This window comes from Lipophrys pholis (assembly GCF_963383615.2).
Source record: "Lipophrys pholis genome assembly, chromosome: 14".
NCBI lineage: Eukaryota > Metazoa > Chordata > Actinopteri > Blenniiformes > Blenniidae > Lipophrys > Lipophrys pholis.
The window spans coordinates 10,768,308-10,783,375 of record NC_137633.1 but is presented as its reverse complement, the minus strand read 5'-3'; the positions used below and the strand labels follow the sequence as shown (position 1 = coordinate 10,783,375).

General features: G+C 41.9%; 1 protein-coding gene across 1 annotated transcript in view; it reads right to left on the bottom strand.

The window, feature by feature from the left end:
- The window catches only part of luzp1 (leucine zipper protein 1), a 47,942-nt gene that overhangs the window by 17,719 nt on the left and 15,155 nt on the right, over positions 1–15,068 (bottom strand). Inside the window, exon 2 of the mRNA XM_080480096.1 lies at positions 10,397–10,458. The gene's annotated coding sequence lies outside the window, so the exon portion shown is untranslated. The remainder of the gene's footprint in view (positions 1–10,396; positions 10,459–15,068) is intronic.

Below are 15,068 nucleotides of genomic sequence, written 5' to 3'. Positions count from 1 at the left end.
CCAGTCCCCTGCACTGCCTCATCTGCTCTTATCCAGGCCACGGACAGTCTCTCTCACGGAAGAAGGGTTTTCTTCACCACAACAATGTCTGCTGGGTTACACAGCCATGACCTGAAGAGAATATAAAGCTCCCTGAGCTCAGAGTATCAGGTAAAACGGTACAATTTGCAGTCGGATATGATTTCAGTCCAACTGATTCCCATGCCAATTTTCAACCAGGTTCTTCTGATTGTTTACTGGAGTTGTTGTATGGACCTAACCATCTGTGAGGAGAGCGAGCTGAATGCAAGCTCTATCTGAAGGGGTCAGTGAGGCTCTCTGGAGGGAGTGAAGACAGAAAGCCACTATGGGGTCAACTGATGAAAGGTGGATGACGAAAGCAAAGTGACGACAGCACGAGCTGCAGCCTGGAGGGAACATTTGAAGTTTGAAACGCAAGGTCACAGTGTCACTTATACAAAACCATCTGAGTAGAGTAGAATAGAATAACCAGGAAGTTTGTCAGTCACAAATTCAACTGTACACTTCAGATAACTAGTTATTTTGTAAAAACTAAAATTTTACTGCTGAATTTAACTGAAGCCCCTAAAATACAAAGCACAGCAAAATATTCATTTTGTCATTAGTTATGTTTATGATACACTTGTTTTTTTGTGTGTGTGGTAACCTTACTGTGAAAAAAAAATACTATTTTTATACATCCATCCACTTTCTATACCGCTTCATCTAATTCAGGGTTGCAGGGTGCTGGAGTCGGTCCCAGCTCGCTGTGGGCGACACTTTGGAGAAGTCACCAGTCCATCACAGGGTGAAAAGGCACACAATCACACAATTCAGAGTCACCAATTAACTTCAAATGCCTGTTTGTGAACTGTGGGAGGGAACCAAACATTATCACACTCATAAAATGGCAAATGTGACAAAAGTAGGACATGAACAATATTGAAAGTAAATTAACATGTCCCATAGTGTGCTTACCTCAATTACTGAAGCTTTGAATCTTAGTGTCACCTTGAAATGATATGATCTAAGAATAAATGTACATTAATGAAAGAGTTTGTATCATAAAATATCTGTGCCTATGTATTTTAATTTAGTCATCATGCCAACTCAGAGGCCAACCATTGTCATAGGACTTGTACCAAAGTAAGATTTTCCAGTCGGTAGGTTTCCGAGTTCCCAGCTACTTGAACGCACCATTACTGGTGAGTGTTTTGATTTCAACTCAAGAGAGTTTTGCCAACTTTTGCATGGGCTGATCAGGGCATCAAAACTGTTAAAGTCGGCTAATATTGCTTAGTAGATGGATGAAGATGGAATGAGAGGTCCAACACATACTAGAGCAAGGATAGAATAAACTGCAGCGGCATTCATCTCAGACCTTCAAAATCATAAAAATCTGAAAATAAAACTTGGAGAAAAAAAAAAAAAAAAAAAGAGAAGCTCCATCCACTGAGCCTGCACTCTCTCTCAAACACACACATGCACCAAGGTTACAATCATACACCATATCATTAAGGCTTTAGCCACTCTCTTCCTGCCTGCCTGCCTGTTGCCTTCAGTACATTCTGTTCCCTCCATGAAAAAGAGAGAAGGAAAGAAAGAAAGAAAGAAAAAAAAAAACTTTTCTGTTGCACTTGACATTAGGTTGGAGCTTCAGGGTTTGAAGCTCTTCTGCCTCATAAACGGTAGTTAATAAAGGGCCCCAGTCCAATCAAAATGCCTCAACCACATCTTCATGTAGGTGGGTTACTGCCAGCTCGAATATGGGAATGTGTGGCAAACCTTGTGCATCTGTGTGTGTACGTGTGTGTGTGTGTGTGTGTGTGTGGCGGGACAACTGCTGTGGATGGATGCTGGCGCTCCAGTGGAAGCCACAAGATGGTGGAGACCTGATGCTCGGCCTGCATTTTTCCGTTTTTCCAAGAAAAAAAAAAACCCGGCATCCCATAATGTTCGGTTTGCCGTTTCCTGTGCTGTCATGTTACCTTTTTTTTGTTTTTTGTTCATTTCTTTTAGCCTTTTCACTGCTTCTGGAAAAATGCAAGAAAAATGAACGGCAGTATTGCATTTCATCAGAAAAATTGATGAGGAACTAAGGTCATGTAGCTCCGTGCATGCTGGGCCGGGGTGGGAACACCTATTCCACTTTGACTTTTCTCATTTAATCTTGAATGAACTGGCCATTTATTGACGTGAAATGTGGGGAAATGGTGAGAAAAAAAATATATCTCCAGTAGAAATATTGATCCATTTATTAGAGATAACAGAGAAGTTAACCACAATAACCTCCATAACAATAAAGCAGATTGTGCATTATTGTCAGAGCAAAATCACTCATCTATCCTTTTGTACTTGCTTTTTCTGAATTAAGATTGCAGGGCTTGAGTCCGTTCCCAGCTAATATTGGGCTAAAGCCCAAACAGGTCTTCAGCCTACAACATAATGCGGATGCTGGCTGGTACAACAATGTGCATAGCAACAACAAAAACATACAAAACAGATCTTCTGTGCAATCAGCCCTCTCACGGTCATAAAAGATGATAAAATGATTGTAAATGACTATCGAAATCTACTGCATAGCCTTCCATATTCCCACCCCATCCATGTGGGCAGGATATGCCACGTTTCATAATCACAACTCCTAGAACGTTCAAGCTACCAGAAAGCAGAGAAACAGAGTTTACACAGCAACATTTTGAAAATGTGCCCCAGTCGACCCACAGATGGAGTCAGAGTGGCAAAAGTTCCGTTTTCAGTCACTCCGACCACTGTTGTCATGTACATGGACACTACAAATGTTTTCCACTTTCACCTGAAAATTCCATGTAAACACGGCCTTAGAAAACAAGGCAGAAACACTCTCTCACTGCAGATTGGACCATTCTACAGCAACAAAATCAAAACAAATCCAGATAATCATATATGAGGGTTAGCAAATAAAACTTGATACTCCATGAACCAAATGTTGTTACAGTTCACAGTTTGAGAGCAAGCAGCACTGTGACCTCTGTCTCTGGTCTTAGCCTGGTAACCTAGAGCTGTTTCTAGGTCTCCCCTCCCCTCCCCTCTCGGTCTACATCAAGAATCTTGTTGCCGAGGCTTAAAAACCAGCACTTCTCTTGTGTGTGTGTGTGTGTGTGTGTGTGTGTGGGCAAGAAGATAGAAGCGGTTAAATGTAGCTGAGGAGGAGGCGGGGCTAAAAGAAGTGCCAGAGAAAGCTGTAAGTGATGGTAAGACAGATGTGGTAAGGTGTGAGTAAAAAGTCGGAGGAGTTAAAGTGCCGGACGTGTCAGCTTTCTTGGAAGAGTGCGATGGTTCAACACGTACGCTAAATTCTGGCTTCGCTGTTTGTGACCTGATTGAGGATGTGCGTTTGAGGAGGTCGAGTCAAAATCAAAGTGTTCAGAGCTGGTTGGCCCTTCTCCTAATCCCACAGTAAATTGGAACATGTTCTTCAACAGAAAATCACTTCTGCATGCAAGATTACACCCACCAAGTCACCGTGGCCGCTACAGGAAAGCAGAGCAAGGGCGAGGGATACGAGATGCTCTATTTAAAACAGCAGAACCTGAAAATACTAGCCAGTCAGTAGCACGTTGGCCCTCAGGCAGATCTGGAGCGATTTTCATCCAGTCAGTCCAACGGAAACACACAATATCACACACATGGAGGCAGGCAGGAGTAGGAGTTTTAGTCAACTCTACCCAGATGTACAACACACAAAGCAAGCAAAAAGATGCATGCTTACTGTCATTTTCAACAACTGAACTGGGATTTGACAAATCTTGCCGAGTTGTTTCAAGTTCACTCTAATCAACATGACTGGAAATGGGTCTGGATGTGTAAATATTGACTTTATGCAAATACGGATTTCTTACATTATGCGTGTCAGCCGAGAATGCAAAGCAGAAATGTCAATAGATGCTGGTATGTACAGTGGAGATACTTTGTTTGCATAGATCATGAAGTTTTATTACCGTATCTTGGTAATAATGGTTATACAGAAGTTTTAAATGGTCCCTTACTAAAATGTTCATGTTTATATCAACTTCATATGACATGTATGTGAGACTCCAGAGAGCTTATACAGTCTGCAGAGAATGACTTGCTGTCAGCTGAGATCGTGTGGTGGTTTCTTTTCTCTACTAAAAACTACTGATTGAGTGTCATCCGGCTGTCTTTGAACTCATCCTGCCAGGATCAAATTTGTTTGAACTTGTCCATCGTATAACCGGGACTCACACGTTCTGGAAGAGAAGACTTTCCAATTCAATTCCTTCACTTCGGATTAACTAAACCATCTGCAAATACTCAAGTGAAAACTTCTCAAAGCTCATTTAAAACTAATAGTTTTGTACATATGATAATAAAACACAAACAGTGGTGCAACGTTTGGCCCATTGACTGAGAGTCAATAAACTACAATGACATTCAATTAATGAGTTTTCTTTTAAGACAAACCCTGTTGATGCACATCAAATAATAATTTTCGGATTCCTTTTAATCCTCAGTCAAAAAAGGTGAATATATTAAATTCTACTCCTTCTGATGCACATCAAGCTCCTGTTAATGAATGACCAAACCACTTGTGATTATCATAAAAAGCAATAGAAAGTGTTGTGTAATATTATTGGACTTTGATTAATCAAGATAAAGGCTGGTAGATTAAGTTTGATCTTTTTTTTTTTTTAAATTTTGATAGAAATACTTTGGTGTATATTTTTGCAAGTTATATCTTCAGTCTTCTTAAAGTGTGTGTCATGTCAACCGTTACAATGTGAACTCAATTTCCCTCCTTTCTTTTAAGTAACAAATTCAGGGTCATGAGGAGATTGAACCAATCCCAGGTGACTGTGGGTGAAGGCAGGGTACACCCTCACACCTACGGGCCTTTTACAGTCACCAATTAACCCTTAACTGCATGTTCTTATTCACTGTATTCATTACACTCCCAATATAACTGCAAATACATATCCTGTTGAGTACAAAACCAGTCTATCTAAACAAGTGAGGAATGTGTGTATGGACACCTGCGAATGTAGCTTAGAGAAACAACATGCATATGTATTATTTTTTTTTTTAAATAAAGTTTTTTTCACCTAACCAAGAAAACCTATTTTTAAAGGACTTGGATTAGAAAATAATTGTTTTCCCAAACTATAAATGAGTAGAACATTGTGACGCAACAGCTGAAGTTTAAACTGACCCGTGGGTTAGCTGACCCCCAGTGAACACTTAAATTTATGTCCCATGTGACTTCCCATCACTTCTAATTTAGCATGTCCTCAGCCTGCTGTCCTGGGCCTTTGGGGGTCAAAGGTCACTGACACTGTAAACATGTAAAACACTCCACATGAGACACGGGGGCAAACGGGAGTGAGGCCCTGATAAGGAGAGCAGAATCTGCGGTGTTTTCCTGCTGCAGCCAGAGTAAATAAGAATGTTTTGGATTTTAATAGTTGGAAGCTTTCTTTCACCAACTCATTCTCTCTCTCATGTTCAAAAGGTAGAAACATAACTTCTTAAAATGGCTGAGGTAAATGATAAATCCCACTACTTTCAGGTTTATCTAACCGTTTATTCTCTTGTGCTCAGTTTGCTTTCACTTTTCCCCTCAAGGTTGATCTCCTCAGCAGCCAGTGTGTTCAGAAAAAGCTGGGATGGATCCCAAGTCGTTTGAACTTATTTTTAAAGTGGCGACAGAAAAGAGTTTCCTCATTGAAGAGCCAGTTAGGAAAGAAGGAAACGTACAGAAAAATCAATCCTGAGAGAAAACGTCAAACTTCATCGGAGAGAAGATAAACTATTTAAGTGCTGAACCTTTGGACAGAGTTTGCAATCAGAAACAACTTGAGTTCCCCTTTTAAAACTGCCCTCACAGCTGTTCAAAACGCACTCAGCAGACGTCGGGTATTATCCCTCTGTCTCACCAAGGACATGCAGATATGTTGAGTCGCGTGTGACGAAGTAGTCGAGGAGGAATGTGCATGTGTCACCGTTTTGTGCTGATAAGACGCCATGAAAACATCACAACATGATGACACTTGTCAAGAGTCAATACGGGGGAAACCAACAGTCTGTGTCTGCGTGAATCAGCGTGAGTAACGTCGAGAAAGAATGAGGCGAGGCAGACAGACAAAAGTGAAGCCAGGGCTAAAGTGCAGAGGGGAAGACAATGACGGACAAACAATAGGGTCTCTTTAGTTTTTTTCATTATTTCTACCTGAGGATGGTTGAGTCCTCCGTCTCTCTGCTGGGTGGAAAGTTAGCAGGACAGTTCAACAATAAAGTGTTGATCTCCATCCAAAGTTCTCTCTAATAAACTGTGGTTATTGCTATTTGAACTATTTGGTCACCTCCACAGGATTTGACGGCAGTGTAGTGCCAACAGCATGAATGTCTTTGGTAGGATTCCAGGTTTAGAGGCCGTTTATATGTGGAGTTTGCATGTTTTCCCCATGTATATGTCGGTTTTGTCCGTGTACTCTGGTTTCCTCTCACAGCCATAAAACGTGTCTATACTGTGTGTGTGCCTTGATCCATATTCAGCCCCCAACAACCTTAACGTGGACAAAGCATGGGTCACACGTTCTTCATGGCTTTACACAAACTTATCGTTCATGAATGCCGTTGAACAAATTGTGATTCTTCCTTTGTTGAGGCCATTTGTGGAGGGATGAACGCGATAATCTGAAGTCTCCCGATACACCAAAACAAACACAGGATGTGAGTGACAGTATCCTGATCTGCTGGTGTTCTGGTCTGACTTTAAAAGATATTTCTTGAACCGATCAGCTGGTTAAAATCACATATGTACTGTGTTAAGATCTTTCAGAATATACGCATCAACTCTTGTCTAGCACAAGTTTTGATTTCATCTTTCGGTCCGATGTTAAAAATGCTGCAAACTGAGATGCAGGAGAGATTGAAACGTCACCGACTTTTATTCTGGCGCAGAGTATGAGCTCTGCTTTTGAGGTGGGTGAAGTGAGGTAAGATACAAGATAAAAATGCTTAAAACCATTCCTAACATCGAAGCAGGCTCGGTGCAGTGAGATCAATTGCTTGGCATACAATGGAGAGAAGGTCTGAAGGAGACGGTGAGAATCTGCTTCACACTACCGTTTGTCTGAAACTGAAATAAAAGGTTAGCAATTTCTCATTTTGCCCTTTCATCCAGGAAAGGTCAAGGACAGCTGCAGCCTCCATTCGCCATGTATTTATTTCCCCTTTCCTCTATTGCCATTAGTCTCTGCCACTGCCGTTCGCTTTCATGTCACCTCTAAATATCACCCCAGCCTCATCTCTGCTGCCGTGTTCCTCCAGTTTCCCCTCATCTGACCTTCATCCCCAATTCCCCTGCCTCCCTTGTCACTAATGGGAGAGACGGTGCTCATCAGCAGTGGCTTGGCCCTTTGATGATGTGACTCCTCCTCAATGCTACGAACAAACACAGCGGATTCATTGAGACGTATCGACAGCCCTCAACATGCGGCCCGTCCACCTTCTGCGGTACTGTTCCACATCCTGCTCATTCACTGCTTCACCCGTCCGGGCATAGAGCGCGCCAACATCCACACACACTGAACAGTGCTGGCTGGCTGGAGCTTGGCAGCGCTTCATCAGCCTGAGCCTTGGCATTAGCAGCCTGCTGCGGCTGAATGGAGACCTCAGTGGCTCTCTGATGAGGAGGGAAAAGAGAGAGAGAGAGAAAGAAGAGATAGAGAGAGCAACAAAAGTAGCAAAGCTCAGAGAAAGTAAATGCGCAGAGAAAAATGCCTGTGATCATGAGAGATAAGCAATGAAAGACTGAAAGATTGTGACAAACCCACAGAGGAGGGGGGGAGACAGACAGACAGACAGAGAGAGAGAGAGAGAGACAGACCGACAGACAGATAGACAGATAGACGAGGGGAATGACTCCACAGAATGCAAAGCAGGTAGCTGCCAAAGAGGATTACTGCAGCAGGAATGCAGCACAGGCTGCAGGACGGAGGAGAGGAAGAGGAGACGTAGGGAGGTGAAATCAAATGATGACGCAGGACATCAGAGGAGAGAGAGAGAGAGAGGGAGGGCTATGTGGATGATGCAGCTCTCACAGTTTGCCTTATAAAATGCAATTGTTGCAAATGCAATTGTTCCGGAGAGTGTAAATTTGAGCAGAATCCCAAATTTGCATCTCAATTAAATTTAGGAAATCTTTCAAATGTGAAATGACTTACAATCCTGTTACCTTCTCCTGTGTACTACTGATCCCCCCTGCCATGCAAGACAATGTAAAGAAAGTAAAACTCCAGAGTCATTGGAAAAATGAAAATACATTCACATAGAAATCCAATCTTCTCATACATTATAGAGAAGACTAAAGCATGAGTTACACTAACTGGGACAATATCAATGTCGAGCACATTTATTTCATGGCCATCATGACTATCGACATAGTTCATTTGAAGGACAACTGTAAACGTTTTCATATATAATGACACTTCACATCAATACTTGACCTGTCTCTTTCTGCTCCTAAAAACATCAAACCCCTGATTACAAAAATACAAGTGGGATGTTCCTTTAGTACGACCTTGCGATGACGAGCTCTTCTTTCCTGTTTTACATTTGTTCTCATGGTCTTTGTCCGTCCTGGACAATTTTGGATGAATTCAGCTTTCACAGGATGTGAGCTTGCATCCGGGATAATGACAATATAAAACATAAAGAAAATGTAAACGCAGGTCAGTGAACATGCACAGCACACACCGTGGCCATATACTGACCTTGTTGTGCAGGCAGACAGATGTTGAGACAGTGATGCATTCAGTGTCTGTGCTGACTAACCAGGTCTGATACTGCACGCACGGCACCAGCTGTTGTTGGCCGGAGCGCTGATTGTTTATATGTATGAGTGCATTGACCCAGATGTTACGCAGTACGTACACATATATATATATATATATATATATGCAGCGTATGTATGTACGTATGTGTGCCACTCCTTTGTGACTTCAGGCTACGGGGGAAGGAAACCCGGCGCCGGCATTTGTACCCAGCAGGAAACAGACTCACAAAGAGCAGAGGAGGGGCGGAAGAGCCGAAGGAGGAGGAAAAGTGGGCAAGGGAGGAGGATGAAGAGGAGGAGGAGCCGAGTGGCTCAGGCGAACCAGATACAATTAAAAAAAATCCACGCAGAGAATTAATGAACAGCTGTGCATTTCTACACAGCTGTGTTATTAAAAACTCCATGCCATTATTTGTATCGTCTCCATTCTCACTACAGACAAATGTTTGCGGTAAAATCACGACTATTTACTTTACATGATCTCTCAATGCTGACGATCAGAGCTGCACAATATATTTAATTTTTTTAAAAATCTTGATATCCACATTCATAATATACACAATGTAAAAGACTGACTGAATAAAAAAAATCATGCTTTCATGCACTGTGTTCACTCAGGAAATTCAAATTGCAAAGTGTTTGTATTGATCACAAATCATATTGTTATCACGTTTACATACAAACTTACAGGGCGAGTACTTTATTATGCGACTCGGTTATGACACACAAAATGATTCTAGTTCCTATTGGTGCAGTCTTCAGCTCAGAAAAAGTTTTTTATAGGAGGTTTCAGGTTTTATAGTCGACACATAAAACTGGAGCAAAAAGTAACTGAAAAAAACACATATTTTTGTTTTGAGTATCTGGAGTGGGACAAATTTTAACTACTTCTTTGCCCATTCTGTGAAGTTTATAGACAAATAATGGAGCTGAAATGAGGAAAAACTGACATTCTGACTTTGTTCTGCATGGGGAGAAAGATTTTATAAGGTGATTTTTTTTAACATAACATAGGAGCTTTGAGGCCTGACTCTTATTTGTTGCGTGTATAGTTTAGTCAGTATATGCAAGTATTTGACCTGGAAACCCTGATGAATAGGAACCACCGCAAGTGAGAGCTGTGTCGCTAAAAATTATTAATGTGTATTCTTGTGCACTTTAGTGTGAAATCTAGGAAGTACATCGGTAGTCAATCATCAACAAATAAGAGGAACCTCTGCTATATTCATTAATCATTTACATTCGTAGGGGATATTTGCCAGTCTTGTTTTTTTCCTTCAATGATAACTTATAACTCACTGTAAACTGAATTTACCTTCAGGTACAGCTAAAGAGACCAAATATCTGTGAAATATTTTGGTGTTTGTATTCATGTAATTGGCTATTGGGTCAGCATCACCACTACACGTTCTACCATGTTTTCAGTGTGATGGAGCTGAAAACACTCTGCACTTTGGGAGTAAATGAGCACCTGATCTGTTCTGAAACCACTCGTTTTCTTTAGAGATGCTCCTAATTTTGTGCAGAGACAGGAACAAATCAAAGGCAGGCACGACTCACTTCATTTCCGATGCATCCATTTGTCTGAAAGGCATCAAGCTCCTCTCCGTGAACTCTCCATCCTGTGGCGAAAGCACACAAAGAGGCCATAAGGTTAGTAAAAGTGTACGCAGTGGTCATCATCATATCAAAACACACGCTCATGCCATCTTTCACCATTGTTATGCTTGGCTCTTGGCAGCGCCCGGAGCCTGCGGCCGAGCTGACAATGCAGTCACTGTAGGGGAGATCATTCACAGGCTATCAGGCTAGGAATGAGCTAACTGCTCAGATATGGGACACATTCGGAGGCTTCGCAATAGACTCATGCATGAGCAGACAAGCAATGTTTGGCCACGACTACAGAAGGCCCTATTCAGTACTCTGCAGAGGCACTGGTACACACACACACACACAAACACACACCATTATCATAATCATAATCATCATCCTAGAAGCTCTCAATTGCTTCAAAACATGTGCACACACACACACACACACACACACACACACACACACACACACACACACACACACACACACACACACACACACACACACACACACACACACACACACACACACACACACACACACACACACACACACACACACACACACACACACACACACACACACACACACACACACACACACACACGTACATATGCACAGAGGACAAGCCAGACTTGAAGCATTCCACTACAGTAGCATTCCATATGTTTAGTTAAGCACAGAGAATCCAGATTTAAGACTGGAGTCTGGACTGAATTTAAAGGATAAGAGGGAAAAAGAGGGAGGTAGTGCAATGGGGGGGGGGGGGGGGCATGCCTGTGAACTGTTATCCAGGTATATAACTGCACTCTGAGGATGAAGATCAACTACCGGAGTAGTTCAACTTTTAACTCGAAAAAGACACCATTTCCTGCTAAAAGAATGCAAAGTTCGACTATCGGCTCACACAGAGGTATGTTTGAAATCATTTGGCCGATGACCGTGATTAACTGCGCGACAAAGAACAATTTCAAAAGATAGGGAAAAAACAAGTTGCAGCTGGCAGTAATTTTAATAACCGATTTTAGGAAAAATGTGCAAGCCTGCTGGTAGAGTAGTTGTGCAACACATAAACACATAACGGAATGATGCGCCGTACACTGTAAACAACACACAACATGTTTCAAGCCTCATTTATGAGCCTTTATGCCAATACAGTAGACCAGCTGCTGGCCACACATGACCGTTCAGAAAAGGCGTTTCTCTTCTTGACCTTGGTTTCCTGAGCAGACAGTGACGAGTGATGCACTCAGAGACACTTCGATCATGTAAGCAGTTACTGACAGACACAGACAATCTGTCTTTTAGCTGCTCCTGCCACTCTCAGCTGCTTGTTTCTTCAACGGCATCTTTATTTCCTCAGGAGGGAGGCAGCCCTGTGCCTCTGCACTCTCCCCTGTCATGTCAGATTCATGAAGGCAGCAGCGTTATACAGCAACACTCTGGTGCTGCTGAATCATCTCCCATTCTCACGCTGCACCAAACCAAATCCTGCAGAGTACAAGACATCCTGCACGCTATATGATCAGTACGGAATGTGGACGTTTCAAGCTATGTGATTTTAATCAGACAATCCAGAAGACACCAAATGTCCAGGGAGGTTGTTTGTGTATGTTGTTGGGTTGTGTGTTTTTGTGTATATCGGCGTGGGTAGAAGATGTACGAGTGTGTAGGGTTGGTTCAGAGCTATTCATTCAGACAGTTCGCCAACCCGTAACCAAACCAAACTGAAAACAGCTGTCCCCTTCTCATCCCTCACTCCCACTGCCTCCGCGTCACGCACACGGCCTGTCAGGTTGTGGAGAACGCATTATGTTACTCAGCAGAACGCACTGGACCGCTGCGAGGTGGCACTTTCTCCCAGATCTGTCCGAGTCGCTCACCCCGTGTTGCTTACTCCAACCACCTTAAACATGTGTCCCTTTCAGCACGCGGTTTTCCGTTCGCTGGTCAGAAAAACTACTTCTTCAGTGATGCAAATGTATGCGAAGTCCTGAAGGATTAATTATGCTACAAGTATGACATTATCACCAAAATCCCAGTACGTCACCAATTTTGTTTTTAACGCTAAATGAATATACAAAAGTCTTAAAATGAATGCGACTGTCATGAATGCAAAAATGGTCAGATTTGCTTCAACAACTGAATCATATGATGACAGCGATGGGTTCAGTCTGAAAGCTTGGATGATATTTAACAGTCATCTGCAAAACGTATTTGTTTCTAACTTCATCTAGAGTAAATGAGAAGAAGCCACAATTCAACTCACTAAGCTGCAGATATTTAGGTGAAACCATGCTGCTTTCGTTCACAATTGACATTGTATGCAAATGTTTTTGGTAATGCTAGGCGTTGGTTTATTTGGTGACCAATCCAAATTCAAAACCTAAAAACTTGAAATGTGGAAAGATTCAATAAACTGACCAAAACTGCATTTTTGTTTGAGGACTTAATCGTATTTTTTCTTTCTTTCTTTTGTATCTCTAATTAATGTTTGGTTGATGTTTTGACCGTCACACAGGGTTGAAAATATGCACGCCAAGCCTCGTTTCACCCATAATGTCAATTATATTGTAATTTTTCAACAATAGTCAGAAGAGTCTGCACTGAAACAACGAGGCTTAGGTTTCTGTACAATCTCTATCAAACAGTAGTTCCTGTATGATTATTAATGATGTGTAGTTCTTGTCACATGCAGAGTAACTGTGTTACTCATAATTACAAAAAAAACAACAACAACCAGAAACGCTAAGTCATCGTGAGACACCACTTTGTACAAGCGACATAAACATACCATGTAACATTCCTTTAATCACACACAATCGAAAAGAGTTGATAAGATAACAACATACGCCTCTGACAAAGAAAAATAACTTGGTTGTTCGGTTTTAAGAGGGGATCTACTCAAACTTGCAAACCGTTGCTTCACTCAACTATAAGTGGGGCCTACGACAAAACCAATACACCGAGCTGGCCTTGGCTGTTGGCAAGCAAGGGGAAAAGGAAGACTGTCAAAAACAACACACAGATGAACCACATCGGGCAAAAACCAAGGAAACAAGGGAGAAAGTAGAAAAACTCATGTTCAAGGACTGAAACTCCATCCTGGGCTGCGCTGGCCAGGCGGGCCTCGTTTGCATGGGAGCCCATTTCCTGTGTGTGATTAGCAGAAGGGGCGAGTGTGTGTGTGTGTGTGTGTGTGTGTGTGTGTGTGTGTGTGTGTGTGTGTGTACTGGGGGCTGTAGCTCAGCAGAGAGGTCTGGGGTTGTTTTGTCTGCTAGCAGGGAAAGGAATGCCCAAATCAAACACAGTGCACAGGACGCCTAGCAAGAGAGAAAGACGAGGGAACGAGACTGAGCGGAAAAAAACGAGCAGATCCGCGCGGAGAAAGACGGGCACGGGCAGGGAAACACAGATCCAGAAAGTAGCAGACAGAAGGAGCTAATAAAAAAAAAAAAAAAAAAAAAAAAAGAGGAGGAAACACGAGTGGAGAATCAAACAAGAGGCTGATTTTTTATTTTTTTTATTTGCTGCCACCGACACATGCCAACAGCATTCCTTCTGCTGCTATTTGCATTCCAGCCGGGCAGAGAAGGTGGAGTAAGAACTTTGTCTACAAGCTGATGAGCTGTCAGATGAAAAACCATCCACCTCTTAAACGTCCCCATGAAACCTGCAGAACCTGCCTTTAATATCTAATGACATGCAGCCCTGCAGCTCTCGCTGCTCTACAAATACCAGCTGAGGCTTTCACACGCTCCCGCTCTCCACAAAGATTATCCCCGATCATCATTCACCATCCAACAACTGTAATGACAGCGAGCTGTGACACACAACAATACTGAGGGCTTCAAGACACAGCTTGACAACACAGAGACTTCCTGATTAATGTAATAAGGATTATGTGAGGCTTAAGGGGAAGAGTCACTATTTAGAATAGTGTTCACTGGGCTGCTCCCTTTTACAGCAAGTCATCACAACAAAAACACGACACAATGAATGTGACTCACAGTGAAGACATTCGTTCAGTTGAATGACGCCAAATGTCACTGAAAACAAATCATAGGTACAAATCCTCAACCCCCAGCAAACAGGACAATTTTTTTAAAAGCTTTAAAAATGACTTGCATATATATAGTAGAAGTTGGACAGCCCTCATGTAAAAACACAGCATGTACCTAAACAAACACACCAACAAACATAAAGCCTTTGATGAATTAACATAACATATAAGCTAACACAACCAAACAAACAAAACCTAACCGAACAGAAGAATTGACTGAACACAGAACATAACCGAACATAGGTTATAGAACATAACTAAAAGATAACCTAAACTGCAACTTAACATGATCTAAGTCACACACAACCTAAATTAACATGATATAACATATACCCTAACTGAACTAACATGTGGTTAAGCCATACCAAAACGTTATTAAGTAACTTCGGTATCTAAATGTAACTACACATGGTGACATACTATATGTACTGTAGAAAAAAAAAAAAAAAAAATATATATATATATATATATATATATATAATATATATTTTTGTGTTCTAGATGTATCGAGGTGCTTTAGAGAGAATATCCCTGGTAAGAGTGAGCAGACGTTTCAACACATGCCGACTCTAGCCG